This window comes from Rhinopithecus bieti, unplaced genomic scaffold (assembly GCF_001698545.2).
Source record: "Rhinopithecus bieti isolate Rb0 unplaced genomic scaffold, ASM169854v2 scaffold_32955, whole genome shotgun sequence".
NCBI lineage: Eukaryota > Metazoa > Chordata > Mammalia > Primates > Cercopithecidae > Rhinopithecus > Rhinopithecus bieti.
This window is the reverse complement of record NW_016814423.1, coordinates 706455-734287: the sequence shown is the minus strand read 5'-3', so window position 1 is coordinate 734287 and position 27833 is coordinate 706455. Positions and strand designations below refer to the sequence as shown.

Here is a 27833-nt window from a genome sequence, read left to right as displayed (position 1 = left end):
AATCAAGACAACATTTTTCTTTTTAGCTATTTACAGCTTCTCATGATTGAGTAAAGTATATTCCTGTGAGCAAAAGTTGAAAGATATTTCATATTCTCCACTTGATTTCTCCAGAGTTTGAAAACTATTTATGAGTATTCTATACTATGGAGATATAGTTTTTACCTAAGTACAATAAGAATCTGCTTTCTTTTGTAACAGAACACAACTAGAGACACAGATTATTTTACCAAAGATATGGTTATTTTACCATTGGAATGGCCTACTTTCAAATATAAACAGACAGGCTTGAGGAATTAAAACTGACCAACAGAGATGATAAAAGCCCCTTGAAGAAACTGGCCTCATAACTATCTACACAGGCCTTGCACAGGGTTCCTGACCTGTGGTAAGTAGAAACTGTCACATTCTGACAGGCCTATGATTCCCAAATTATCTTGGGAGCTGAAGAAGAGAGAAATTCAACCAATGTGTACGAGTATTTGCAGGCATAGATACATCCCTTCAAGGCTTTAAAAAAGTCCAATCCGAGGTTCCTTAGGGAATAAAGTTCCAGCAAACCCAGTTTAGAAAGAGCTAATATGGGAAATAATTATTCTTGCTGAACTTTACACAAATAATCAGGCTAACTATAATAATACCAAAACTTATTTTGCAAATAAATGTGTCCTACTATGATATGTCTTAAATAAAAATGAAAACTGGAGAGCGAAACATTATATTTCAGAAAAATACTATAGCACACCTGTTGTTAGATTCTAGTCTTGTCCATTGTTTTCAGCTTTTATTATTTTCTGCACTTTGGACTGAATCCTGAAATCTCTCAGAGCTAAAGTCCTCAAACGAATACACTCACAGTTTTCTTCCACTTTTCTGACCTGGACTCAATGAAATGGCTACGACCTTCTTCTGGAGGCCCTGCATGCTGAAGCTTATCCCTTGAGACACAGATGAAAAATACGTGAGATTGTCATTGCTATCCTCCTTTGCAACTTAAAAATGCTTTGAATCTAACATCTGGATACATTGTGCCCAACATCAACCTTTGTTACTATTTTCTATTTCCATACAAATGCCTGTTATTAAAAATATTTTTTGCCTTAATCACATAAGGGAGCCTACTTCATTTGCAGTGACACCTCCTGGAATGAAACACAGCTAGGATATATTCTGAGAACTAGGAAACTAACTAAAAAGATATGAGATGGTATATTTAAATTTGCTCTTTCCTGTTTATCCCAATTTGTCTTTCTAACAACCTCTGACCCAAATCTCTCTTGACCATTGACCCCATGTCTGATTGGTTCTTAGGGCTATTCACTCTAATCCTTCAGGGATTTAGACAAATTATATAAGGACTTCTGAAGCTAGGACTTCCACTCCTTATGTTAGGACCCATTATGCTATAGTTTGCTGTTCACTTAAGTGCTGTACTAAAACTGCGGATGAAAGTACTAACATCTTTGTCATGCAAGCCTAGGAACCCCAACCAGGCATCTGCGAATACATGCAGACAGCTACAAAGCAGTTTCATTCCATTTACTCTGGGGCCAAACCCTATGTCAAGTCTACCCCTTGTCAGCAGAAAGAAGTTAGAATGGTCTTTGGCCTTTTTCCAACTCTGTACCTCACACCTTAAGAATAAGATGCAATGAAACTCAGAAGGGGAAATTGAAATCCCATTTGCAAAAACAGTAATTGAGAAAATTACGACAGGGAGAGAGATACGACCTAAATGACTTCATCTTGCATTCAACCTCCAAGCGGCCCTTGTTTATTCCTGGGCAAAAACAAAACCAACTTTGGAAGAAATTTACTCTGTAGCTTAATTCTGAAACAAAGATAATAACAGCTCCTCCCTGAAACAAAACCCCTCATTGTTTGGGGACCACAATCACCTTTGTAAAACTAACAAATTAACCACCATATTACAAAGCATGGCTCGGGAGTCATACAATCAGAGGCCACAAGATAAATAAACCCCCAATGGCTCCTATACGTAACATTACTATTGTAAAACCTAAGATTGGTGTTTGAGATATTTTTCATAACTTGCATTCTGACAGATCAGCAGGTGCCACCCAAACCAGTAAACTGGCTCATCTGGATATGTGGCCCCCACCCAGGAGCTGAGTCAGCAAAGAAGATGGCTTTGACTTCCTAAGATTTCAACCCTGACCCAACCAATCAGCATGTCCCCTTCTCTAACCCCCTGCCCACAAAACTATCTATAAAAACTCTAGCCTCTGAGTATTTGGAGAAGCAGTTTAGAGTAATATGAAAACTCTGCTCTGTCTTTTAGCTGGCTCTACATGTATAACATTTTCTCTATAGTAATTCCCTTATCTTGGTAAAGTGGCTCTATCTGGGCAGCAGCCAACATGAACCCATTGGGCATTAACAACCCAACTGCTGAGTTTTGTATCAAGAAAACTTGTTTTGATTTCATGGGCTGACAGAGGAGACTTTGGATTTTAGAACTTTCTGTTGGTGCTGGAACAATGTAAGCCTTTAAACTATAGGAATGAAATAAAATTTTTGTGACAGGGTGTGATTTTTAGAGAGTCAGAAGTGGAGTGCTAGGGTTGGAATATTGCTCCCTTTCCAAATTTATGCTGAAATTTCATCCTTAACATAGCAGTGTTGAATTGGGAGGCCTTTAAAAGCTGATTGGATCATGAAGAGTTTGACCCCATAAGCGAATTAATCCCTTCATGGATCAATACATTAATATTTAAAGATTAATAGTCTATTATGAGAGAAGAGTGGCTTATAAGAAGGGAGACATGATCTTGCATGTCAGCAAGCTCTACTCCATTGCCATATGATACCCTGTAGACTTCAGAACTCTTCAGAGAGTCCCAACCAGCAACAGGATCTCGCCACATACAACCTGTCAACTTTAGACTTTTCAGTCTCTGTAACGGTATGAAATACATGTGTTTTCTTTATCAACTACCCAGTTTCAGGTATTCTGTTATCAGTTACAGAAAATGGACTAAAACAAAGTCTTAGTATTACTATCCCCTGTTGTTAAGTTCAATGGATTATTACAACCATTCCAGACAAGAATACAACTGCTCCAGATGTTTCAGGAATGAAGGTTTGCATCACCCTGCCAGGTAAAGACCCAGGACCAGCAAAGGGGCTTGCTGAAGACAAAGAGAATACAGAATGGGTAGCAGTAGAAGGGAGTTATAAATACCAGACAGGGCTGGGCGCGGTGGCTCATGCCTGTAATCCCAGCACTTTGGGAGGCTGAGGCAGGTGGATCACGAGGTCAGGAAATCAAGACCATCCTGGCTAACACGGTGAAACCCCGTCTCTACTAAAAATACAAAAAATTAGCCGGACATGGTGGCGGGCACCTGTGGTCCCAGCTACTCAGCAGGCTGAGGCAGAAGAATGATATGAACCAGGGAGGCGGAGCTTGCAGTGAGCCGAGATCATGTCACTGCACTCCAGCCTGGGAGACAGAGTGAGATTCTGTGTCAAAAATAAATAAATAATAATAATAAAATAAATACATACATACATACCAGACAGGACCAGGTTACAGAAACAAGGATTAAAATTGTCACTAGTATTTTCTATCTACTTTGTTAAGAATACATTTGCATGTTATATATGAATATATTAGGCAAATAACATTGTTTTTATTTCTCTTCTTCTTTTATCACAAAACACAAGCATGTGTTAACTTGATACTAACAGTTAAGTGTTAGCAATTTAACATACTTGTATTGAAGTTATGGGGTATCAGGAGAAGAGTAAACATCACCCACAAACTTCTACTTCTCTTAAGAAAAATAGTATAGTGTGTTTTGGTTGCACACAGGACTGTTGCATCGTGTTAGGCAGAACTATTGCCTTGTTATTGTCTGTATCTAAAGATTAGTTATGGCTTAAGGTGATACATATAGGTGCCAACTAGAAAGGTGCTGGACTTGTCATGGTTAATTTAAGGTGCTGACTGGATTAAAGAATCCCTAGAGAATTGGTAAAGCATTACTTCTGGGTGTGTCTGCCAGGGTGTTTCCAGAGGAGGTTGGTATGAGTCAGGAAATTTACTGGGAAAAATCCACCCTCAATGAGGGAAGGCAGCACACAATCTCCTTGGGGTCCAAATAGAACCAAAACGAAAAAATTTTAAAAGTTTTCCTGTCTCTCTCCAGGAGAAAGTATACTCCTTTTCCTGCCCTTGGAAAATAGAACTCCATGATCTATGACCTTGAAACTCCTGAACTTATACCAGTAAATGCTTTGGATTCTCAGGCCATTGGTCGCAAACTGAGAATTACACCAAGAGCTTCCCTGGTTCTGAAGATTTCAGCTTTGGACTGAGCCATCACACTACAGCATCCAAGGTCCTTAAACTCACAGATGGCTGTCTTGGGAATTCTCCGTCTCTACAATGTTACACGAGTAAATCCCCAAACAAAATGCCATTCATCTATTGTCTATCTATCAACTCTCCATCTACATATCTATCTGCCTACCTACCTACCTACCTATCTACCTCCCTGTAGTTCTGTCTCGCTGGGAAAAAAACCTGACAAATACACCCAAAAAGACTTTGGCCAAATGGCGCAATAGTATGTCTTTCTCTAGTTGCTCCTCCACCACCCCTGCTGCTTATCAGTGTGTGGCCTGGAGAGCTCTTCTCTTTTCACTGGCACTTCAAGGAATGCTGCCCTCTTCTTACTGGGATTGGTTAGTAATACATTACTAGTGCCATTATACACATTGTGTTGAGTTGCCTCCTCTGTATTTCACTTTACGAACACACATGGATCTCACTTTTCTCCCACTTAGCACTCTCCTGAAGAGTGGTTACCTTGGTAGAAATAAACTAGACACAGGTCAGACAGGAGCCACAGGGTGTCTTACAGTATAAACAAGTACTCTCTGAGAAGGATACCTGGATGTAAGCTGGACAGTTTGGCTTTAGGTCATCGATCAGGATAAGTAAGCATCCCATGAAAGGCACAGCCAGTACCAAACCCTGAGTCGTACTGGGCAAGGCTATAAGTTATAGCCACTGTCCAGAGAGGCCTTAACAGCAAACAGAAGTAAAAATAAAACACATGCTGTGCAATAATTTTACAAACTATAGTTCCAGGAACCCTTGAGAGGGAAAGTAAAAATGGCAAAGCATTATTTGAAAGTTTGTGCTGGAGTTGTAGCTCTCCAAAGATAAAGAAAAATCTCAGGCCTGGTGCAGTGGCTCACGCCTGTAATCCCAGCACTTTGGGAGGCCGAGGTGGGTGGACCACGAGGTCAGGAGATCGAGACCATCCTGGCTAACACGGTGAAACCCCGTTTCTACCAAAAACAAAAAAATTAGCCGGGTGTAGTGGCAGGCGCCTGTAGTCCCAGCTACTCGGGAGGCTGAGGCAGGAGAATGGCGTGAACCTGGGAGGTGGAGCTTGCAGTGAGCTGAGATCCCGCCACTGCACTCCAGCCTGGGTGACAGAGTGAGACTCCAACTCAAAAACAAAAACAAACAAACAAAAAAACTCTATCTAGAGGATTTGAGCCCTAATAATAGAAATATAAACAATGATCTCTGTAACTTATTTATGTATTTATTTAATTTATTATTTAATGGGGTTTCACTATGTTGCCCAGGTTGGACTGCATGGTTCTTCACTGGCACAATCATAGCACACTACACAGCCTCAGATTCCTGGTATCACATGATCATCCTACCAACCCTCCCTAGCAGCTGGGACTGACTACAGGAGTGTGCCACCACTCTTGCACAGACACAATTTTTAAATCAAGACAGTTGCATTTCTTTTTCTTCTTTCCCATAGTCATTCTAATCATGTGAAGAACGATCATACAAATCATTTTATGATTAGCTACTGAAGATGTAGATGCATTATAGTTTCCATACAATCTTTTATGCTGTCCACTTGTTACCTGGATCAACTTTAGTTTTGGATACTTGAGAAGAAGAATGGGCTTTAGTGTTCTCTGAAGAATAGAGTGAGTAAAATAGAAACTCATCTCATTTATATTTTATACTGCTATTGCATTTGAACCATGAGTTTTAGGTTCCATCAAGGCTCAATTAAGTTAACAGGAAGACCTGATCTCAAATATATGAGACATGTCTACACTTCTATTTATTTTGAAATAATTTTAGATTTACAGAGAGTTGTTAAAATCTCACATAAAGTTGGATATACCCTTCAATTTCCTGTAATATTAATATCATACACATAACCATAGACTATCTGTGAAAACTCAGAAACTGACAAAGGCACAAAACTATTAACTAAAGTACTGACTGTCTTCATATTTTACCAGGTTTTCTACTAATGCTATTTTTCCTTTTTTTGGATCTAATCAAGGATAACATATTATGTTTACCGTCAAGTGTATTATTATTTATTGCAGCATAGCCAATTACTATGTAGCTTAGTGACTCAAAAGCACACACAGATTACTCACAGTTTCTCTGGGTCAGGAATCCAGATGTAGATGATGGCCAAGGCTGAGGTCCCACCTGAAGGATCAGCTGGGGAGGAATCATCTTCTAAGTTCATGTGATTGACCAGGTTGATATTTCACTGACGAATTATTCCAAACCTTTAAAATATCAACAGCAATGTTTTACTAAATGTTCTCAAAAAAAAAAAAAAAAATAGAGAAGAGATCAGTGTGCAATGTGTTCTATGAGGCAGTTTCCTCTGAGGTTACAACCAGTCAAAGACAATCCAAAAAACGAAAAGTATAAACTAATATGCTTTATGGATACCCAGGCAATAATTCCCAAGGAAATAGTTTCAACACAAATCAGGATCATAAAACATAATTAAACACTAATTTATCTACTTATTTACTCAGGATAATAAGTTTAGTGAAACATATAAAAAGAATTAGTGTAATAACTATAATAAATGACAAAATTTTCATTATCACATCTGAAGATATGGAATAAGCACTTTCCAATTCAAAAACTCACTCACAGTAAACACACTAAACACATTTTGCATAAAGGGAATGTTCTTACCTAAAACAGGCACCTATGAAAAATTCACATGACAACACATGGTATCAAGTAGGTCTCAGTAATATTCCCAAAATTATAAACACAAAAGGTTACCTATTCTCACTAATTCAACTAAACATTATGCTTGAGGACATAATTTATAAAAGTAGGATAGAAAAATAAATAAAAGACTTCCAAATTGAAAGGGAAGAAGTCAAACAATCTATTGGCCAGTGACATAATCTAATATATAGAAAATCCTAAAAAATCCACTAACATAAGGTTGAAACAAAAACAAAATTCAGTATGCATGATCAATGTAATAAATTGCATTCTTATATAATACAAACTAATCAAATAATGAAACTCAAAATAATTTCATTTAACACGGCATCAAAAAGGAAATATATTTGAAAATAACATAACTGTAAGATATATATACTGAAAATTACAAATAATATTCAAGTATTAAAGAAATTCTAAATAAATGAATAAAAGAATTAGTGTAATATACTATATAAACTAGATTTTCACTGATCAGAAAGCTATTAAGTATTAACCAAGATGCTTATACTTTCTAAATGCATCTTCAGATTCAATACAAGCCCTACTAAAATTCTAACTAATTTTCTTTTCATTTTTAGCAGTTCTTGGACCACTGATTCTAAAATACACAGAAAAATGCAATTGATCCAGAACAGCCCAAAGAATGTTAAATATTTTTTACAGAAACTCAAATGATGTTTATAGAAAGTCTGCCCATAGGGGAATGGGTCATAATTCCCTACTTTTTATGTATGTGCTGGGCATAGTGATGTTTTTTTCCAAAAGGTACAACACAAAAAGAGGAATTATATTAATTTTTTAGTGAAGAAAACTGAGCTAAACTGCCTCATCCATGTGATCAAATTAACATTAACCATGATAAAGCAGCTGGGCACAGTGGCTCACACCTGTAATCCCAGCACTTCGGGAGCCTGAAGTGAGAGGAACGCTTGGGGCCAGGGCTTAGAGACCAGCCTGGGCAATGTCTTGAGACTCTCCCTCTATAAAAGTAAAATGAAATCACCCAGATGTGGTGGCACATGCCTGCAGTCCCATCTACTCAAGAGGCTGAGGTTGAGGATCATTCAAGCCCAAGAGTTCGAGGCTGCAGTGAGCTTTGTTCACGCCACTGCCCTCCAACCTGAGCAACAGAGTGAGACCCATCTCAAAAAAGAGAAAAAAAAAAGTGATAGAGCATGTTGATACTATGTAGTCTCGTCACAATATCATGAGAATAAAACCTTCCCTCTGTGGTTTTCCTCTGCTAAATCCACAACAGTCATTAGGAAAACACCAGAGACATCCCAAAGGAGGGATTTCAATGACATCAGAAATAGGAAGACTCTGAGAAACTGGCACACAATACCTAAATGTGATATGGTGTCCTGGGCGGAATCCTGGAACAGAATATGGACGTTATGCGAAAACAACATCTGATTGTGAATGTTGGTGAATGACAATGTATAATATTGGTTCATCAACTGCAACAAGTGTTTCAAATGAATGTGAAGAATTTATAAAAGGGAAATTATGTGTTGAGTATATATAAATTCTCTGTATGTACTTCTAACTATTCTGTAAATCCAAAACTATCGTAAAATAGATTTTAAAAAACAAATAAATCGTCCTGGCGCTGTGGCTCATGCCTGTAATCCCAACACTTTGGGAGGCCGAGGTGGGCAGATCATGAGGTCAAGAGCATCCTGGCCAACATGGGGAAATCCCGTCTCTACTAAAAATACAAACATTAGCCGGGCGTGGTGGCAGACGCCTGTAGTCCCAGCTGCTCGGGAGGCTGAGGCAGGAGAATCGCTTGAACCCGGGAGGCGGAGCTTGCAGTGAGCCGAGATTGTGCCACTGCACTCCAGCCTGGCGACAGTAGGAGATTCCATCTCAAAAAACAAACAAACAAAAACATAAATAAAACACATATATTTTTAAAATTATACTATCGAGCTTACTAAGCAGAACACTGTTGATCTTGTAGTATCCCAGGTGCTCACTTCCCTATTCCTACCCTTTTTGTTACCCTGGTGAATATTACTATTACTTTTAATTTTCCTTTTTCCATTTGCAAACTTTTCTTTCTTAGTTTTGGTCTCTAAATCTGTATTTGTAAATAATGTCCCGTTTGCTGTTTCTTGTCTTCACAAATAGATAATTATATGTCTCTATCTATATGGCTCAGTAAAATCATGAGAAACATTCAGAGAAATCCAGATTGTGATACATTTTACAAATTATGTGACCTGTTTTCTCACAAAGGCCAAGGTCAGCAAATAAGTGAGGACTGAGAACCTGCCCCAGATTAAGTAAGACCTGATGTTGGCAGGTGGGCGCTGGGATGGTGCGCAATGATCCTCACAGCTTGGTGTACATATCCCAATATTCTAATCCTTTCCTTTTAACTTTGGGGAGAAACTGAGACTTGCTTTGATACGTCAGAAGACTACATCGTGATAGGACGTCACTTGAGTGATCATGTTACCTAAGATTATGATACCTGTCTTGCTGCAAGCTCTCCCCCACGGTGGCTTTGATGACACATTCTGCCATGGGAGAGAAGCCAACCCAGGAAATAACTGAATGCAGCCTCTGGCCACAGACAGCAAAAAACTGAGGCTCCCGTTCCAGTATCCTGCCCTAGAGGTTGCAATTTATATTTACAACTAATTTAAGCTCCTTTCATATAAAATCATACTGCTTCGGAAGTGGTGTAACCATCTTGTAATAATTCTATTTCGTCCTTTTTCCTGTATTTTTCCTTTTGTTCCTCTTTTCCTTTCATTTTACTTATAGGTGTGTATATATCTTACACTTACAAAAATATAGTTAAATAAATTGCTTTTTTTTTGTTTTGAAACAGAGTCTTGCTCTGTCACCCAGGCTGGGATGCTGTGGTGCGTTCTCAGCTCACTGCAACCTCTGCCTCCCGCATTCAAGCGATTTTCCTGCCTCAGCCTCCTGAGTAGCTGGGATTACAGGTGTGTGTCACCACGCCCAGCTAAATTTTGTATTTTTTTTTTAGTAGAGATGGGGTTTCACCATGTTGGCAAGGCTGGTCTCGAACTCCGGACCTCAGGTGATCCACCCACCTGGGCCTCCCAAACTGCTGTGATTACATGCCTGAACCACCGCGCCCAGCCTTGCTACTATGTTTTTGAAAGGCACCTGTCTGCTACTGAATATATTTTAAATAAGCTGTTATATGTAAAATCAATTAATAATATGACGATTAAAAGCTTTTCTTATCTTGAGTAACCAATAAAAAAGTATTAAAAAAGTCTGAGATGCCAAGAAAGAATATTGAATTATATGAAATGCTGAATAAAACCACAAAAAAAGGAAAATGAATGGAAAAATGGAAACGGGGCAGCGCAAAAACAAGAAGATAGTAACAAACATGGTGGATATTCATCCAACTGTATCAATAATCACTTTGAAAAAATGTCAAAACCTAATTCAGAACAAACATAATCAGAATATCAAGATATGTGTGAGCTAATTTATGAATTAATTTCAATATTGCTTTCATTTGTATATGAATAAAACGTAAATTTAAAACTCTAGACGAACTTTTTCAGTAAGTTTAAATAAGTCTATTACGTGTATAACCGTTTAGAGATAGTATTATTTCTTTGAGATCCTACTGAAGTCTTTGATTCATTGACATACTGTGGATGTCCCCAACAAGACGACTACAGACATCACATATTCACCAATCTGACCTTCCCTTTAGTGATACAAAGGCCAGCTCGCTTGTCCATTTTTCTCTGCGAGTCTGGTGCATGTTGTTCCTTACTCAGCTTCACACTGACAACTACATCCATATAGGTGGTGGTACAGTAATGATGGAGTAACTGCAGGAAGAATGAAACAAAATGTTGTAAAACTTACGGGGATTGGACATGGCTTATCACATTTAAAAATGGATGATTTATCTGGAAGGATGGATTGCAAGACAGTGCACCTCAAACAATGAAGGACAGTGACATCTGAGAGAGGCGAAACAATGAGGGTTTACTGTTGCCTCAGGTTACTGCTTGGGGAGAGTTTCCAAGCTGTGGTGTGACACGGACTCTGGAAGACAGTCGGAGCTGAGAATATGGAACTGACTGGAGAAAGAGGTGGCTGAATTTCATGAGGCGGGAGCACTCAGGACAACACCCATGCAGGCTGGACTGTGGTGCCATCATCACTCCACTCAGATATGGTTCACAGGAGTACTGGAGCAGTACAGAAACAACAAGCAAAGATACAAAGAAAAGTAATTTAAATGAATTCTTTAATAAAGAATAATTCACCTTTATGCTTTCATCTCATTTCTGACTACAAAAACACAAAGTTTTCCATGACTCAGTGATCCTGCATCAAGCCCAAGGATGAAGGATATTTTTAGAAATAAAGTAAATGGTGTGTTAGGTAGATTTAGTGACTCTGTGTGGACACCAACCTGCCTTTCCTATGTTATCCTGCTAGTTGTGGCTGGTAAAATCACTACAATATGAAATAATTAAAGTACAGCTGTCTACTTATAAGAGAACATTTGTCACCAAAAGGAGGAGAAGTCAATAAAGGTTTCTTCCTTCACTGATTTTCCTTTAAAATATCTCCAGTTTCCTTTGCACTTTAAAACTATTTTTTTCTCTGTTCGTCACTCCATGAATGCCACAGGCTGTGTAGTTTGCATGAAGTATAGGGTAGCTGTTTAGACACAGTGAAATTAAGTTAAATTGTCACCCAGTATAGCATTTTCCTAAAAATTACCTGTGTATTTTTTCTCTTTCTCAGTGTTCACCTCTTGCTTAGCTCCTTAGAAAGGCAAATTTAACCTCTTCCTTCCTTCGTTTCCACCAGTGAAACAACCTGCAGGGACTGCCAGCTTATCTAAGCATGTTTCCTTAGACATTCTAAGGACCAAATGTTGAACCAAAGCAGGCACCATCCAGAATTCTCCCTCACAGGGAGACTGTCTCAAGACAATAGTTAATCCACATTCTGACTCTGTCCTCAATGACACTGGTCAGACTAACGGATGACCTCTTAGCTAAGTTTTACAGCAAGTCACATAGACCCTGCACCTCCATGTTCCTTGCATGCCCTGCATAAGAAAGTTTCTCTTCTTAAAACCTTGCTTTCTTCCCAGAAAACTGAAGCGGCCCCTTTAGATATGAACCTGGTTCTTCTCCATTGCTAAACTGTAAAATAAAGTCACTTTCTTTTTACCACCCTCATGCTTGTTATTTGATATTGTAAGTGACAAGTGGCCAAACCTGTGTTTGGTAACAAATTTGGTGGCCCATATGGGGAGCATTATGTGCTCTGGGCAACCCAAGCCTGTGAGCCTGGTTTTGTTACCAAGGTGGAGGGTTACCTATGAGTACCAGCAGCTGAAGGCTAGCAGACCCCACGGCAGGAATGTTAGGGAACTTCCAAGTGGCTGCTGAAAATCTTTCATTTCCTAGACCCTCCCTTTCACTTCCTCGCACAACTTCTGCAGCCATCGACACTTTGCTAGTACAAAGAATGTGATCTCTGAAGAAGCTGGCAAGCCTTGCAACCAAGTGAGCTAGTGGGATTGCACCCAGCTTTCCCGTGTCTTCTGGGGTGTCGCTGGGGCTCTGCTGTTTCACCTTGTCCACTAACGGGACTATCATTTGAGTGTTTTACGGATTTGAATTTGTGGCACTCCTGGGCATTGCTCCACTTGGTTTCAGATGCCTGTGGAGCTGTTTTGAACAGAGGAAGGAAATTCAGGATTCTACCCAGCCCTTAACTGGGGTTTGTTTGGAAGCTCACCATTTGTTTGTAAGTGTGAGTGTATGACCTTTGAGTGTGGGCCCTGATCTCTTTCTAGCCTTTTCACTTTCATCTTCCTGATTATCTTGGAAGCCACCTACAGCCTTACTCATCTCAGTCAAAGGTACCCCTAGCTCTCTCCAGCTGTAAACAGTTTCCTTTGCCCATGACTTGCAGAGGTGGGAGGGATTCTTCTCACACTGTGCATGTCGAGGGTACTCGGGCTCTCCCTGATGGGATGTCAGCAAGAGTGGGGGGGGGGTACCAATCCTATACCATGCAGCAGCTAGAAGGTTCACAAATCTCCTTTTCTATCTTTTTCTCTTTCCCTCCTTTTAAAGGAGCCAGGTTTTAAACCTGGCTCCTTTGCAGAGGCTTGGCAGGAACTTCATAGTCTCATTCTCTTTGGGATTTCAGCTGGCTACTTACTAAGACCTACTTTTGTGAACATTTTAAAAAGAGAGGCAAACTATAGCAAGAAAACTTGAGAGCTCAAATGGTTACCTGCAGCTATTAAGTGAAGCAGAGTCATGAAACCTCTCTTTCTTCCTGTTTTCTTTTCTGCCTGCTTCAGATTGGCTGTTACTAAGCTGTTGGTGCTGTGATAAGACACATTATTTATGGACTAACTAGAAAGTAAACACAGGAAACTTGTTTAAAACTGAAGGAAAAAAAAGGTAAAAGATGCTTTTTTAAAAACAAAACTGCCATAAAGATTGCTTTACTCAAATTTTGGTTCACAGCTTTCATAGATTATATATTGGAGAAAACACAATTTAGCCATGGAAACAGGTTCCAGTTTTGTCAGACGATAACGTGTATCCAGCTATTTTTTATAAAATACTGAGTGTGTACTGTTACTTTACGGTTGGAATCCCAAGGTAAAAGCTATGAGGCCTTTGCTTGTGTGTGTATACCTGTTTAGACATGTTTGTGTGTATGTACATATGGAGATGTTTGTATGTACATATGTAGACATGTTTGTATGTACATATGTAGACATGTTTGTGTGTATGTACATATGTAGATATGTTTGTGTGTTATGTCTAGCCTGCTACCAAATTGACTTACAAGTAAATAAGCGCTCATAAATTAAGTCAGGAAGCTTTTCAAGTTCACATAAATTTAATAATCCTTGACAAATAAAACTGGTTTTAAGATTATTCGTGACATAACATTAGAAATATCTTCAAAATGATCAGCATATTTTTATCTGAGTTTACTGAACAAATGGTTTTGTATTTATCTCTGTCTATATATTAAGGTGTCAGGATACGACATAAAGGCTCTAGGACCATAAACCCAGCCAAAACAGAATAATTTTGTTTGTGATTTTATAGATGAGTTAGACTAATTTAATATTACTAGTTCAATGAAAACAGTTAAATCTTCTGTGCTATTAACAAAATGTGCATATATTGAACTTTAAGGTTCTTACTTAGGTAACACACCTTATGTCCACAGACTTTAAAAATGGGTAATAGGGACATAACTAAATAATTACTACTTTTGTGTAATATCCGTTTTCAAAAGTACTCTAGGTAAACTGTTAAAACGGAAAAACTGAGTACACGTCAATGAGATCAATGCTTCTAAGTGAAATTTTTGTATAATTTAAAATCTTAAAATCATTTTGGATGCTTACTGGATGTCTGGGTCAATTCCAATTAAGAAAGGGTTATTATATAGAGAAAACTGTTCCAAAAATTGTGAAATGTTTCTCATGTATACAATACTAATATCTGATAGTTCAGGATTTCTTTTTTCCTAGGTTTCTACAAAATGTGCCAAAGAAGAGGTATCCTTCTTGAGAAAAAGAATTATTTTGTCTAATTCAAAAGTTTTTTAAAAGTTGATTCAAATTACGAGTTTGAAAAGGTTATTTATGAAACAAACTAGAAAGGAAGCAGTAAATGGTGAAGAGAGATGTGAAGAAAGATATAGACAAGAACATGTATTTCTGGTAAGGAAGGTTATCAAGAAAAAAGAGTGATTTCATACGAGAAAGAATCTTGCATGGTAAATTATTCTCCTAAAGTAAAATGACTGGTTATTTAAGAAACATGTTCTTATTACAAGGTTAATCTAGAAAAAGAAAATCGAAAATAATTTTAAAGAGAAACAGGTACCATAGGACAAGTATACAGTCCAAGCATGTAACAGATGGTCTGTGTAAGTCATGATAAGGCTCATGAAGGGAAATTTATAAAAGGAATCTTGTATGTAATTAAGTTAGGCATAATTAAAAAGGAATTGTTTATAATAGTCTTTCTAAAGAATAGTCCCCTATATTAAACCAGTATTTTCTTAAGGTATCAATTTGCTCTTAATAAAATTACAAGAAATTTTGATTTTCTATTCCATAATCGATTTCTTTTGAAAACTTCTGAGATTCATATCTCAACTGTTCAATTGTTATCTTGCTGCTATCAGCTTTTTCTCCCTTTGATGTGGCCTGGGATAACTCTATCCTTCAGCTTCCTGTCAGCTCCTGTAACTTTTCCTAGTTCTAAATGTTGTGGCCTGGTGCTGAAATATTTTATCTTAGAGGTCTATAAAAGCAGTGTTTTCCTCCAGGATAACTTGATTCTATACTCTTGGGTTTTTTTTTTTTTTTGGTGTGTCTAAATTTTCACTGTAATCAGGAAACTTACCATCCAGCTACTAAGAGTCATCTATTCCCCAGTTCTACTCATAACCATGTACACACTCTTCCCATGTTTAAATTCAAGCACTTTTTATTATAAGTTGGACTTCCAGATTATCTAAATGGGCTTTCCCCTAAGGAGAGGCAGTCGCACTAAAAGGGTTTTCCTTTGACTTTTGGTAACTGCCTTAAGAAACAAGAGTTTACATTTCATCAAGATAGTTCCTATGTTGCCTTTATAAAGTGTTTAATTGGTTTTAAAACCTATGAAATTTGAAAGGAGTAAGGTTTTTACACATGTGTAACTTTCTCTATTGCCTTTAAAATCTTTCAGTGATCACTTTGGTTAAATGAATAACTATTGTTTTACAAGGACCTGTAGTTTGCTTTTGATCAAATATTTTAAGCTTTCTAACATCTTTGAAAGACATCTCCAAAATTGAATTCTAAATTAAGTCTCTGACTTATTGCTGGGACTTATCAAAACTAAAAAAAATTAATCACTGTGAAGTGTATCACCACCTCCAAAACACTGAAAAAGTTCTTATCAGGTGCTATTAACTAATCTTTGTGGTGTTAAGGTACAAGGAATTGACTCCTGGATACATGTAGCTCCTCTAAAGCAGACAGACTCCTGCCAACATCTAACATCAAACTCAAGTTAACCAAAGTCTCATCTTTAGACTCAAGCAAAGGCAATAATCAAAGTACACTGCTTTCATGCAAGACAGGGACAGACCTGTATTATACTTTATTCAATAATTTTGCTTCTATCTGAAATAGAAATATATGAAATATCATAATTTATTTTGTGCCTTAACAACAAATAATTTAAACATTTAGTTACCTATAGGCTTCTTTTCCTGTCACTTTTTTTTTTTTTGAGACAGAGTCTCGCTCTGTTGTCCAGGCTGGAGTATAGTGGTGCAATCTCGGCCCACTGCAATCTCTGCCTCCCGCGTTCAAGCAATTCCTCTGCCTCAGCCTCCCGAGTAGCTGAGACTAGAGGCATGCACCACCATGCCCCGCTAATTTTTTGTATTTTAGTAGAGACAGGGTTTCACCATGTTGGCCAGGATGGTCTTGATCTCCTGACCTCGTGATCCATCCATCTTGGTCCTGTCACTCTTAGAACAAGACAATGCTTACGGCATTTTTGCTTAAAATGTTGCTAATGGTGAATATTTTGTTTTATTAATATATCCAGAATTTAAAACTGTTCAGTTCCTCCAGACCCAGGGACTATCATGGAAGATATGAATGTGTGAGATTGTAAGGGCCGGTTCTTGTGAGATAAAATTAATTCAGATTCCCCAAATCAAGGATGGGCACACAGATGCCTAAACAGCTAAATAAAATACTTACGTTTTGTATAGCTAGTTAGATCACTCCTATCAGCCAAGATACAAGAGCTCAATGCATACAATTCATAGACAATTCAGTTATATAACCTTACCTTTTGACTTTTAGTTGTTGGCTCTTACATTGCTTAAAAGGGGTTTCAAGGATTAATGACTGCCTGCCCACCTTCATTCCAGTCTGGCCTACAACATCTAATTGGATATAAGACTTTTGATTCTCAGTCCCACCACAGTGGGTGCAGCAAGGAACATGATGGACCCAGGTCAGGTAGCATGCCACTGTGGCATTGACATGAGAAAAAATAAAAGCGTGGCTACCAACACTGCCTCTGGCATACCTTGACACAAAAGAGGAATATAAACTATAAAATAAAATCCCAAGCCCCCGCCAACTTAATGGACACTCCCTACCCCCATACTAGCCACAGCAACCTGAAAAACTAATTCAGGCCATGACAACAAGAGGGGTGTTGAACAGGCTTCACTATATCTTCCTCCCATCATGGGAATTTAGGCATAACTGATCAGCATTAACATTACAATAAAAATTGTAAAACAGACTCTTTATAACAATAAAATTCCAAATTATGAACAGGATTTAGGAACATGCCAGACAAGAGTTAAGTCTCACATTCCTACACTTTTAAAAAAGCAGACTATGTTTACAACTGCCACAAGGTTTCTTTCTTTCTCTAGCAGCAAAACAAGCACTAGCCTCAAGATAAGTTGACTTACTGACCCCTAGCCACTGTTCCACCAGCCATAACTACAGCTTGAAGTAGACAAGAGACCAATTTCAGTAACTTTCTCCTGATAAAAGATCACTGACCATAAACCAGTTTTGGCCGGTTTACAGTAAATGCACACTTGCATACCTTTGTCCTCAAAAGAACTTTTGAAATATAGGGCATAATTATAATACATTTAAAAGTCTCTGCCCCAAAATAAATGAGTCATATGTTCCATGGATATTTGTTAATACACATGGGTCAGGACCACCTTCATGAATATTTACAACTCCTCCTGTAGCCTGTTAAATATGTATAGTTAACCAACTTGTCCTCATATCTCCACAGGAGTTCTGGGTACAACTGACACTGGGGGCTCTGCACTGTAATTAAGACTAAATGCTGTGTGTACTTCCTGGATAACTCAGAAACATATCCTCAGCCCTAAAAGACATGCACAAGCAAACTAATGCTATGTCTAATCTCATGATGTCTTTAAATCATATGGCTTTAGATATCTTCACTGCAGCCCGGGGGTGGCACTTAACATTCATTAAGGTTGACCATTTTACACACACACACACACACACCCCAGATTATTCTTACAATATAATATAACCCAAGCTATGCATGTAGATACCCATATTTCTGCTATAGATGCCCTCTCTCAGGACTCTATGACATCATGATTTAGTCGGCTTCCTGGTGCAAACAATACTTATATATATATATTATTAATACTGTTAAATGCCCTCTTCAGCTGCTATGAGTTTTATTACTGTTGTACACTCTACATGGAGAGGCAGGAAATCATTCTCAGAAACTCTTGGATCCTCATACCATACATGCACAGTAAGTTCCTGCTGGAAACTCAAGAATATTTCCAACTCCAAGTAAACAGATTCCATTCTAATGCTCTATAACTACGCCCCCTTTCAGTAGGAAGCAGACCAAATGAATATGATGCTCCAATCCCATAAAAATAAAGTGGAATATTACAGTGGGTGCTGTAACCAAGTACTTCATTTTCCTTAAAAAAATATTTACTTTTTCTCTTTCTCCTGTGTGTTTATGTCTTACTTAGCTCCTTAGAAATGCAAATTCAAGGCCAGGCGCAGTGGCTCAAGCCTGTGATCCCAGCACTTTGGGAGGTGGAGATGGGCGGATCACGAGGTCAGGAGATCGAGATCATCCTGGGGAACACAATGAAACCCTGTGTCTACTAAAAAAATACAAAAAACTAGCCGGGCGAGGTGACGGGCGCCTGTAGTCCCAGCTACTCGGGAGGCTGAGGCCGGAGAATGGCGTAAACCCAGGAGGCGGAGCTTGCAGTGAGCTGAGATCCGACCACTGTACTCCAGCCTGGGCCACAGAGCAAGACTCAAAAAAGAACAAGTCTCAAAAAAAAAAAGAAATGCAAATTCAAACTTTTCCCTCCTTCCTTTCCATCAGCCAAACAACCAGAAAGCACTGTCAGCTTACCTAAGTATATGTTTTCTTAGAAATGACCAAATCTTGAACCAAAATAAGCATCCGCCAGGATTCTCCTCCATAGAGACACTGTCTCAAGACATCAGTTAATTCACAACCTGACTCTGTCCCCAGTGATGCTGGGCACACTAGCGAATGACCCATGACTGAAGATAAATCATCCAGCAAGTCATGTAGATCCTGCACCTCCACACCCCTTCTGCATACCCTGCTTGCCTGGCCAATATGGTGAAACTCCATCTCTACTAAAAATACAAAAGAATTAGCCAGGTGTGGTGCCGCACACCTATAATCCCAGTTACTCGGGAGGATGAGCCACAAGAATCGCTTGAACCCAGGAGGCAGAAGTTGCAGTGATCTATGATTGCACCATAGCACTCCAGCCTGGGCGACAGAGTGAGATTCTGTATCAAAAAAAAAAAAAGATAATAATAAGACAGTGAAATTTGCATAAAGATAGAAGAAACAACCAGTAACTTAAAAAATAAAAACAGAGCTAGAAAGCAGACATATACATATATAAAAATTAATTTACACATTGATGCATAGGGGAGAGATCAATTTTTAATAAAATGTTCCAGGAAATTGAATATCCACAGGGAACAACCAAGATCTGACCTTTGACCTCACATACACACAAAATCAATTCTAGTTGTTTCACAGGCTTAAATATAAAAATAATAGAGTATTCAGAACACAATTTAGGAAAATATCTTCATGACACAGGGTAGCGTGAGCTGTCTAACTAGACCTGAAAATTATTTAGCATGTATGACAAGACACATTCTACATAGTCGAAGTGAGCAAAGACTCTGGGGCAGACGGTATCAAACTCAAGGTTCCTTTATACCTTTCCTGCGGAAAGTCAGCTCAGACTCCAAAATGGAGCACAGGAGTGAAAATCGTGCTTATTTCTTGAGATGTCAGTGTGCATTGTAGGAAATGATACCATACAAAGCATGCAGTATATTATCAAGCCTATACTAATCCCTAAAAATTAATTTTCTAATAAATTATGAGATATATCATTTGTGTCCATTGTAACATGTCATTACTTCATACACCAGAATGGAAGAACAAAACCACTAACAAATGAAGAAACTAACACTTTTATCACTTATAAATCACATAGTAATAATGTAAATACATTATAATTACTGGAAAAAGTATTTTCAATGTGCATACATGTGGATATTTGTCTTGTGTCATTCCTATGATTACATGGGATGGAACATACAAGAAAAACACATTGACAAAGGTTTTCCTAAATTTTCTCTCATTCAGATGTAACTCTCCTGAATCACTCTTCAACTCATCTTGCCCATAATTTTCCCCATATTATTATGACCTGTGCTAATCTGAAGCTTTGGTGATGCTGCACTTCTTGTGAGATCCCTATGTTGCTCCTGTGAGTTTATCTTTCCAACCTTTTGAAACCCCCTATGCAAGATATGATGTTAATGATATGATCTGAAAATGTCAATGGAAGGTTTATAGACCAAGCTCATGTATATGTAAATGAGGATAATAACACTATGGTTGCCTTCTCGTCAATAGTGTTTTAACACTATCAAATTTAAGGTACATCTGTGTTTCATAAATGTGAAAATGTGCCCTCTACGATGAGTGGAATACACTGTCCTCTGTGACTGCCAATTTCTCAGTGTTAGATTATGGTGGCTCATCAACTGTATTCTTATCTGTTGTTGAAGGAATATGGTTAAATATTATCACATAAGTTTACCAAGCGCACTTACATGCTACGTAGCTATTAGACACATTAGAGTTACTAGTGGAACACTCGAATTCTTATGTTATGCATGGAAATGTAGTTTTATGAACTATGGTTTAAGAAATCCACTGAGAAAGAAGATAGCAATTATAAAGAGTTACTTGAAAAATTCACTGGAGTGATAGCTTTCTAAAGACCTAGAAAAAGCTGTATCTTGAAACTTTCCACTGCAGTCTTAGGAATATGACCAATGATCCTTGTAAGCTTCATTATAAATTCCATTCTTTCAGCTATAATATTTATGTAACTCTTTTTTCTTCATTCCCATTTGCCGTTTTAACCATATGGCTGGTGATCATAGAAATCATTTTATAATTAGTCACTGCAGACCTACGTAGATACATAATGGTCTTTATAAAATGTTTTAATCTGTCCCCTTGCTACTCTGGTCAATCCTAATTTGGGTACTTGGGTTTGGGGACTGGTTTTGGTGTTCCCTCAGGAATACACTGACAGAAGAAGAAACACATAAAGTATGAATTTCTGTATACCCAAAATTCAGTCAACCTCCTAAACGACGGGAGTTTAGAGTTTATGTGTATGCAGAAACTCACATACAAAAACAAAAACTCACATAATTTAGGAGGTTGACTGAATTTTTCCCTACAGTTTTAAATTCCAGCAAGGCTAAATTAAATACAGATAAAGTCATGTTCTCAAATATCCAGGACATTCTTCCATTGAACTCCAACTTCTACTCAGGTTAGAGTGTGGAGTCCAAGTGTTGGATATTTGCCTCATGATCTGGTCTAGAATTTGGTTTCTTTTAAATGGCATCTCTTTTAGAATTGTGGTGTCCAGGCAGCCTTTAAGGAACTGCTGGTTTCAGGTATTGTGGGAAATCACATCGTCCAAGCAGTTAGAGTGTGTCTGGGGACTCACTGCTCAGCACTTTGTCATCTGCTTTCTCCACTCACTAGCATCCAACTGCACAAAACCTGTGTGTAAAAGATTCATATCCAGGTCTCTGTAAGCAGGGTCTGGCCTAAACCCATTTGTTAGAAACATTTGTTGTACTCTGCTTACCTGCTACCTTGGTGGCTTTTGGGTTGGCAGTGGGCAACAGAATGCATGGTCCCAAACAATTCCTGATGGAGTCTGTAGAATGAAAAGAACTAAATTAGGACAAATTTTTCTGAAAGGTTTGAAGGTACAGTTGTCTTTTGATTACTTGAAGAAATCCCTATACCAAGAAAACATTATCCTGAATGCAGAAATGTGATTTATGTTCCCTATCACTGAAATTTCTAATTCTTGGCTTCTAATATCTGAGTCATATCTCCCCAAAATGCTTCAATGGGATCCTGAATATACACTGCTAAATGATGTCTGCACATGGGGCTTTCTGGGATATGTGAAGGAAAGGCAGCTTTTTCTGAGTAAGTGGTTGCTGACATTCCAACTGGTGACTGGGTAACAGAGAAGGAGAAAAAGGATGACAGTCCCTAGAGCTTGATGGTGCCTTCCCGAAGCAGGTGCACCTGGGTTTGGAAAGGCAACTAGATAAAAAATGCTCATTTTCTATTCTCTCCCTATGTACCCATTCATCTCTGGAAGCCAAAGATTTTTGCTTATGTCTTTGTTTTCTTTTTAAAGATATAATAATTTTAGAAAACAAATTTATTTTGAAATAATGGCAGATTTACAAAAAGATACACAGGTAGAACAGACAGTCTCATCCACCCTTCAGCTAACTAAAATGTTACTATTATAACTATAGTATATTCATGAAAACTAAGAATTTCACTATGTTTCAAAACTATTAACTGATCTACAGACTTCCTTCATATTTTACCAGAATTTCTAATAATCATATATTTATCTGTTCCAAGACCTAATCTAGAATACCACATTGCAATTACTGTCAGGTATACTACTTAAGACTTGGTGCATAACAGACTACTATACATCTTAGTGGTTCAAAACCACACACATACTACTCACAGTTTCTCTGGGTCTTCGGTCCAGATGTAGGTGATGGCCCAGGCTAAGGCTCAGCTGGGGAACGGTCTCCTTCCAAGCTCATGTAACTATTCTTAGGATTAACCTCTCTGACCACAACAAGAAGAATTCATCAGTGAATTACTGTAATCATTTAAACAATTAATACTAATTTATTACAATTTATTCCAAAAAAGTGGAGAAAACATGATTTCCCATCGTATACTGAGTTAGTTTACCCCGATACCACAGCCAGACAAAGACATTTCAAATAGGGAAAATGAAGAACAATATACCTTATGAATACAGGGGCAAAAATCATCAAGGAAATATTAGTAAAACAAACCAGAAACGTGTAAAAAGTATTGTACGTTATATCAAGGGTATTTCCCTCAGGAAAGCAAAATTTGGTTCAACATACAACTAGGGCTGTGCACTGTATTCATATAATAAAGAACAAAAACCACAGAATCATCTCAGAAGATGCATAGGCACTTGAGAATTCTCCAACTCCCTATGAGAAAAATATGCAGGAAATGAGGCAGATAAGGGAACTGTCTTCCTTTTGAAGGGGATCCATGAAAAACTAACATATTATCATAAGTTATCTGAAACGTTCACTAATTTCTCGAAGATTAGAAACAAGACAAGGATTTCCATTCTTCATGCTTGTTTTCAACATTGTACTAGAGGATACAGACATGGCAGTTAGTCTAGAAAAATAAATATAAGGCTTCCAGGATGGAAAGGAAGTCAAACTCTGTCTGTTGGCATATGACATGATCTTATGTAAAAAATTTCTAAAGGACTCTAATCAAATATGTTTAGAATTTAGAAATGAGTTAAACAAACTTGCAGTATATATGGTCCTCTGATATATAAAATCCTCTGATTTCTATATGTTAGCAATTAATAATCTAAAACAAAATCTCACAATGTTCCATTTGAGATGACATCAAAATAAGTTTATCAAATTAAGTATAAGATATATACACAAAACTATAGAAAACATTTTGAAAAAAAAATGGAAAAAAACCTTTGACTATTCATTGCTTATAAAGTTTAATGTTGTTAGGCTGGCAATATTTTCCAAATGGATCTATAGATTTAATGCAACCTCTATCAAAATCCTAGGTGACATTTCCTTCCTCTAAATTCACAAAGCTTATCTAAAGTTCATATATAATGCAATAGACCTAGAGCAGCCTAAATTATTTTGAGAAAGAAGAAAAAAGGTTGGCATGGGAGATACATACTTCCTGACTTCAAAACTCACTGCAAAGTAATAGTAATCAAGATTTATGGTACTAGTATAAGAATATAGATGTTGATCAATGTAATAGAATATAATGCTCAAAAATGAATACATACATTTATAGTGAAATAATTTTATAATGTCAGCAAATAAATTATATATGGATAAATATTTAATAAAATATTTCTAAGCAAGTGCATATTCCATGCAAGTCGAACTCCTGCCTCACACTGAAAATATAAGTGACTCAAAATGATCATGTATCTGTATATAATAGCTAAACAGGCCCAAAATATAGAAAATAACACAGGAATACATCTTCGTGGTCTTAGGTTAAACAATCTTTTCTAAGATATGCCAAAAGCAAAAGGGAAGAAGAAAAATCAGGCATATTAAACCTCATTAGAATGTGAAACTTTTATGATTCACACTGCACCAACAAAAATAAAGACACCCAAAGAATGGGAGCAAATATTTGCAAACAAAAGCAAAAATTGGCAAATGAAACCTAATTAAACTTAAGGGCTTCTGTACGGCAAAAGGAAACAATCTACAGAATGAACAGACAACCTACAGAATGGGAGAAAAGTTTTGCAACCTATGCATATGACCAAAGTCTAATACGCAGCATCTATAAGGAACTTAAATAAATGTTCAAGAAAAAAAAAACCAACCCCATAAAAAAAGAGGGCAAAGGACATGAACAGACACTTTCAACAGAAGATATATATGTGGCTAACAATCATATGAAGAAAAGCTCAACCTCACCAATCCTGAAAGAAATGCAATTAAAAACCACAACGTGATACCATCTAACATCAGTCAGAATGGCTATCATTAAAAAGTCAAGAAATAGATACTGGCAAGGTTGCGGAACAAAGGAATTACTTACACACCGTTGGTGGACGTCTATATTAGTTCAACCATTGTGGAAGGCAGTGTGGAGACTACACGAAGACCTGAAAACAGAAATATCATTTAACCCAGCAATTCCATTACCGAGCATATACCCAAAGAAATAAAAAGCGTTCTGTGAAGAAGACACATGCATGCACAGGTTCACTGCAGCACTATTCACGATAGCAAGAACACTGCATCAACCTAAATGCCCATCAATGGTGGACTGCATAAAGAAAATGTGGAACATACAGACCATGGAATACTATGCAGCCATAAAAAATATCATGTCCTTTACATGAAAATGGATGGAGCTGGAGGCTATTATCCTTAGTAAACTAATGCAGGAACAGAAAGCCAAATACCTTGTTTTGTCCCTTATAAGTGGGAGGTAAATGAGAAGAACACATAAACACACAGTGGGGAACAACACACACTGAAGCTTATCAGAGGGTGGGAGGCGAGAGAGGATCAGAAAAGATAACTAATGGGTACTAGGCTTTAGTACATTGGTGATGAAATAATGTACAACTACCATAACACAAGTTTACCTATGTAACAAATGTGCACATGTACCCTGAAACTTAAAAGTTAAATTAAAAAGCAAGTATTGGCCGGGCACGGTGGCTCAAGCCTGTAATCCCAGCACTTTGGGAGGCCGAGACGGGCGGATCACAAGGTCAGGAGATCAAGACCATCCTGGCTAACACGGTGAAACCCCGTCTCTACTAAAAAATACAAAAATCCAGCCAGGCACAGGTGGCGGGGCGCCCTGTAGCTCCAGCTAACTCCGGGAAAGGCCCTGAAGGGCAGAGAATGGCAATAAACCCGGGGAGGCCCGGAAGCCTTGGCAGTGAAGCTTGAGATCGGCCACTGCCACTCCAGCCCTGGGTGGCAGAGCCTGGTCCTCCCGTCTCAAAAAAAAAAAAAAAAAAAAAAAAAAAAAAAAAAGCAAGGTATTTGCAAGTTTTATAGGTGATAATGGTCTATTTTTAATAATATACGGCAACATCTTAAGAGCTCAAAAATAAAAAGGCATATATCTCAATCAAAAATGGAAATTATTCAAATACCCAATTCTCCAAAAAAGCTACAGTTATATCCAAATCACACGAAAAGACGCTCAATGCCTTCTGCCATTATGAGGTAGGAGACTGGCAAGTTGTTTTCTAGTCACAATCCTGTTGATTAAAATTAGATCGGATCCAGACAGCATATAGTGAAGAAACTGGCAAAAGAAGACAAAGGGATCCCTGGTTGTCCTTATTGCTGACCGGCATGAGACATTCCCTCCAGCGCCATGACTGTTTACAAATTCCATGCCAACAACCTGGAATTTACCACCTCTTTCCATGGCAACAACCCAGAAGTTACTGCTCCTGTCCTGGAAAGTTCTGAATAACCTGCCCATTAAGTTTCATTGGTCCACCCCTCAATTTACATGTAATTGAAAGTAGTTTTACCTTAGTGTAAAGATAGTTGACAAGAGCCCATAGGCTACCAACTGACGCAACGCCTATGAGTTAGCCCTGCTCTTAAAGAAGCAGTACTGCTCAATAAAAGACTGCCATCTATCACCCTTAAATATTGCCCTTAAATACTTTCCTGGGCAAAGCCAAGAATGCTGTCAGTTGAAACCCCAAATTTGGGGCTCACCTGTCCTGCAACAATAGGGGACGGGAAGTCTAAAAAAACATGATATATACTTCAAAAATCTAAAAGGTATATTGCTATGTGAAAAAATACAAGTTGGAAAAGGCAAAATCCTGTGTAATTCTACCTATATGACTCTCTAGAAAAGGAAAAAAGTAGAGTGATAGCAAAGAGTCTGGTGGTAACAGGGGGCTTAGGAGAGAGAAAGGTGGAATCAGTGAAATACAGGAGGTTTCTTTGGGGCAGTGAAATTACTCTCTCTGATACTGTATCGGTGGATACATAATAATGTTTTCTGAATCCTAAAGAACTTTATAACACAAAGAGTGTACTAAATTATGCAAATTTAAAACCTTATTTAGGTCTGGGCGCGGTGGCTCAAGCCTGTAATCCCAGCACTTTGGGAGGCCGAGATGGGCGGATCATGAGGTCAGGAGATCAAGACCATCCTGGCTAACACAGTGAAACCCCGTCTCTACTAAAAAAATACAAAAAACTAGCCGGGCGAGGTGGCGGCGCCTGTAGTCCCAGCTACTTGGGAGGCTGAGGCAGGAGAATGGCGTCAACCCGGGAGGCGGAGCTTGCAGTGAGCTGAGATCTGGCCACTGCACTCCAGCCTGGGCGACAGAGCGAGACTCTGTCTCAACCAAAAATAAAAATAAAAAATAAAAAATAAAACCTTATTTAGTAGGTAGAGGGTTTCCAAGGAGGAATGTCCCCCAAAATAATATAACTATGTAATGAACGTATGGAATAACCTCACTAAAGAAAGTGGAGGAAAGCAATGGACCTAAGTAACTTGGGTAGTAAGTGGACATGCCGAGGCTAAAAGCCAAAGTATTTATACCTAAGTGCTGTACTTTACTTGGTAAAATTGTTTCCCATTGGAGTTTAAGTTACCTGTTCTGAAACCACTGTGCACGTATGTTCAGGCAGTATGATTAAAAGAACAGCATCAACTTCTTCACAGGGAGAGTAAGAGACTACATACATCATTCATGTGGTGCTGGATTAGATTATATGGTATTGGAAACATTAGCAGAAATTACACAATTATACAGTTAGCCTGTAGTACAATTAAATACAGAGTTAGCCTGGAACACCTAGTAGTGGTTAAAGAAAAGAAAATGCTGAACAACAACAAAACCAACCAACCATACAACACTGAACCTTAATTATGTAGGTATTTCAAAATTATACCAGGGACAACTAAAAAACCTT

General features: G+C 38.1%; 1 long non-coding RNA gene across 2 annotated transcripts; it reads right to left on the bottom strand.

Moving 5' to 3' along the window:
* Window positions 1-783: 783 nt before the first annotated feature.
* On the bottom strand, window positions 784-26398 carry LOC108514146 (uncharacterized). 2 transcript variants are annotated; one of them, XR_001881142.1, is made up of 8 exons: window positions 26033-26398; window positions 24955-25021; window positions 22811-22917; window positions 21893-21964; window positions 11019-11274; window positions 10777-10908; window positions 6463-6600; window positions 784-938 (listed from the first exon to the last, which is right to left on the bottom strand). It is a non-coding gene; the product is annotated as an uncharacterized LOC108514146 (long non-coding RNA). The 2 variants fall into 2 exon arrangements; XR_001881143.1 differs by having other exon boundaries at window positions 26234-26256.
* Window positions 26399-27833: the final 1435 nt, after the last annotated feature.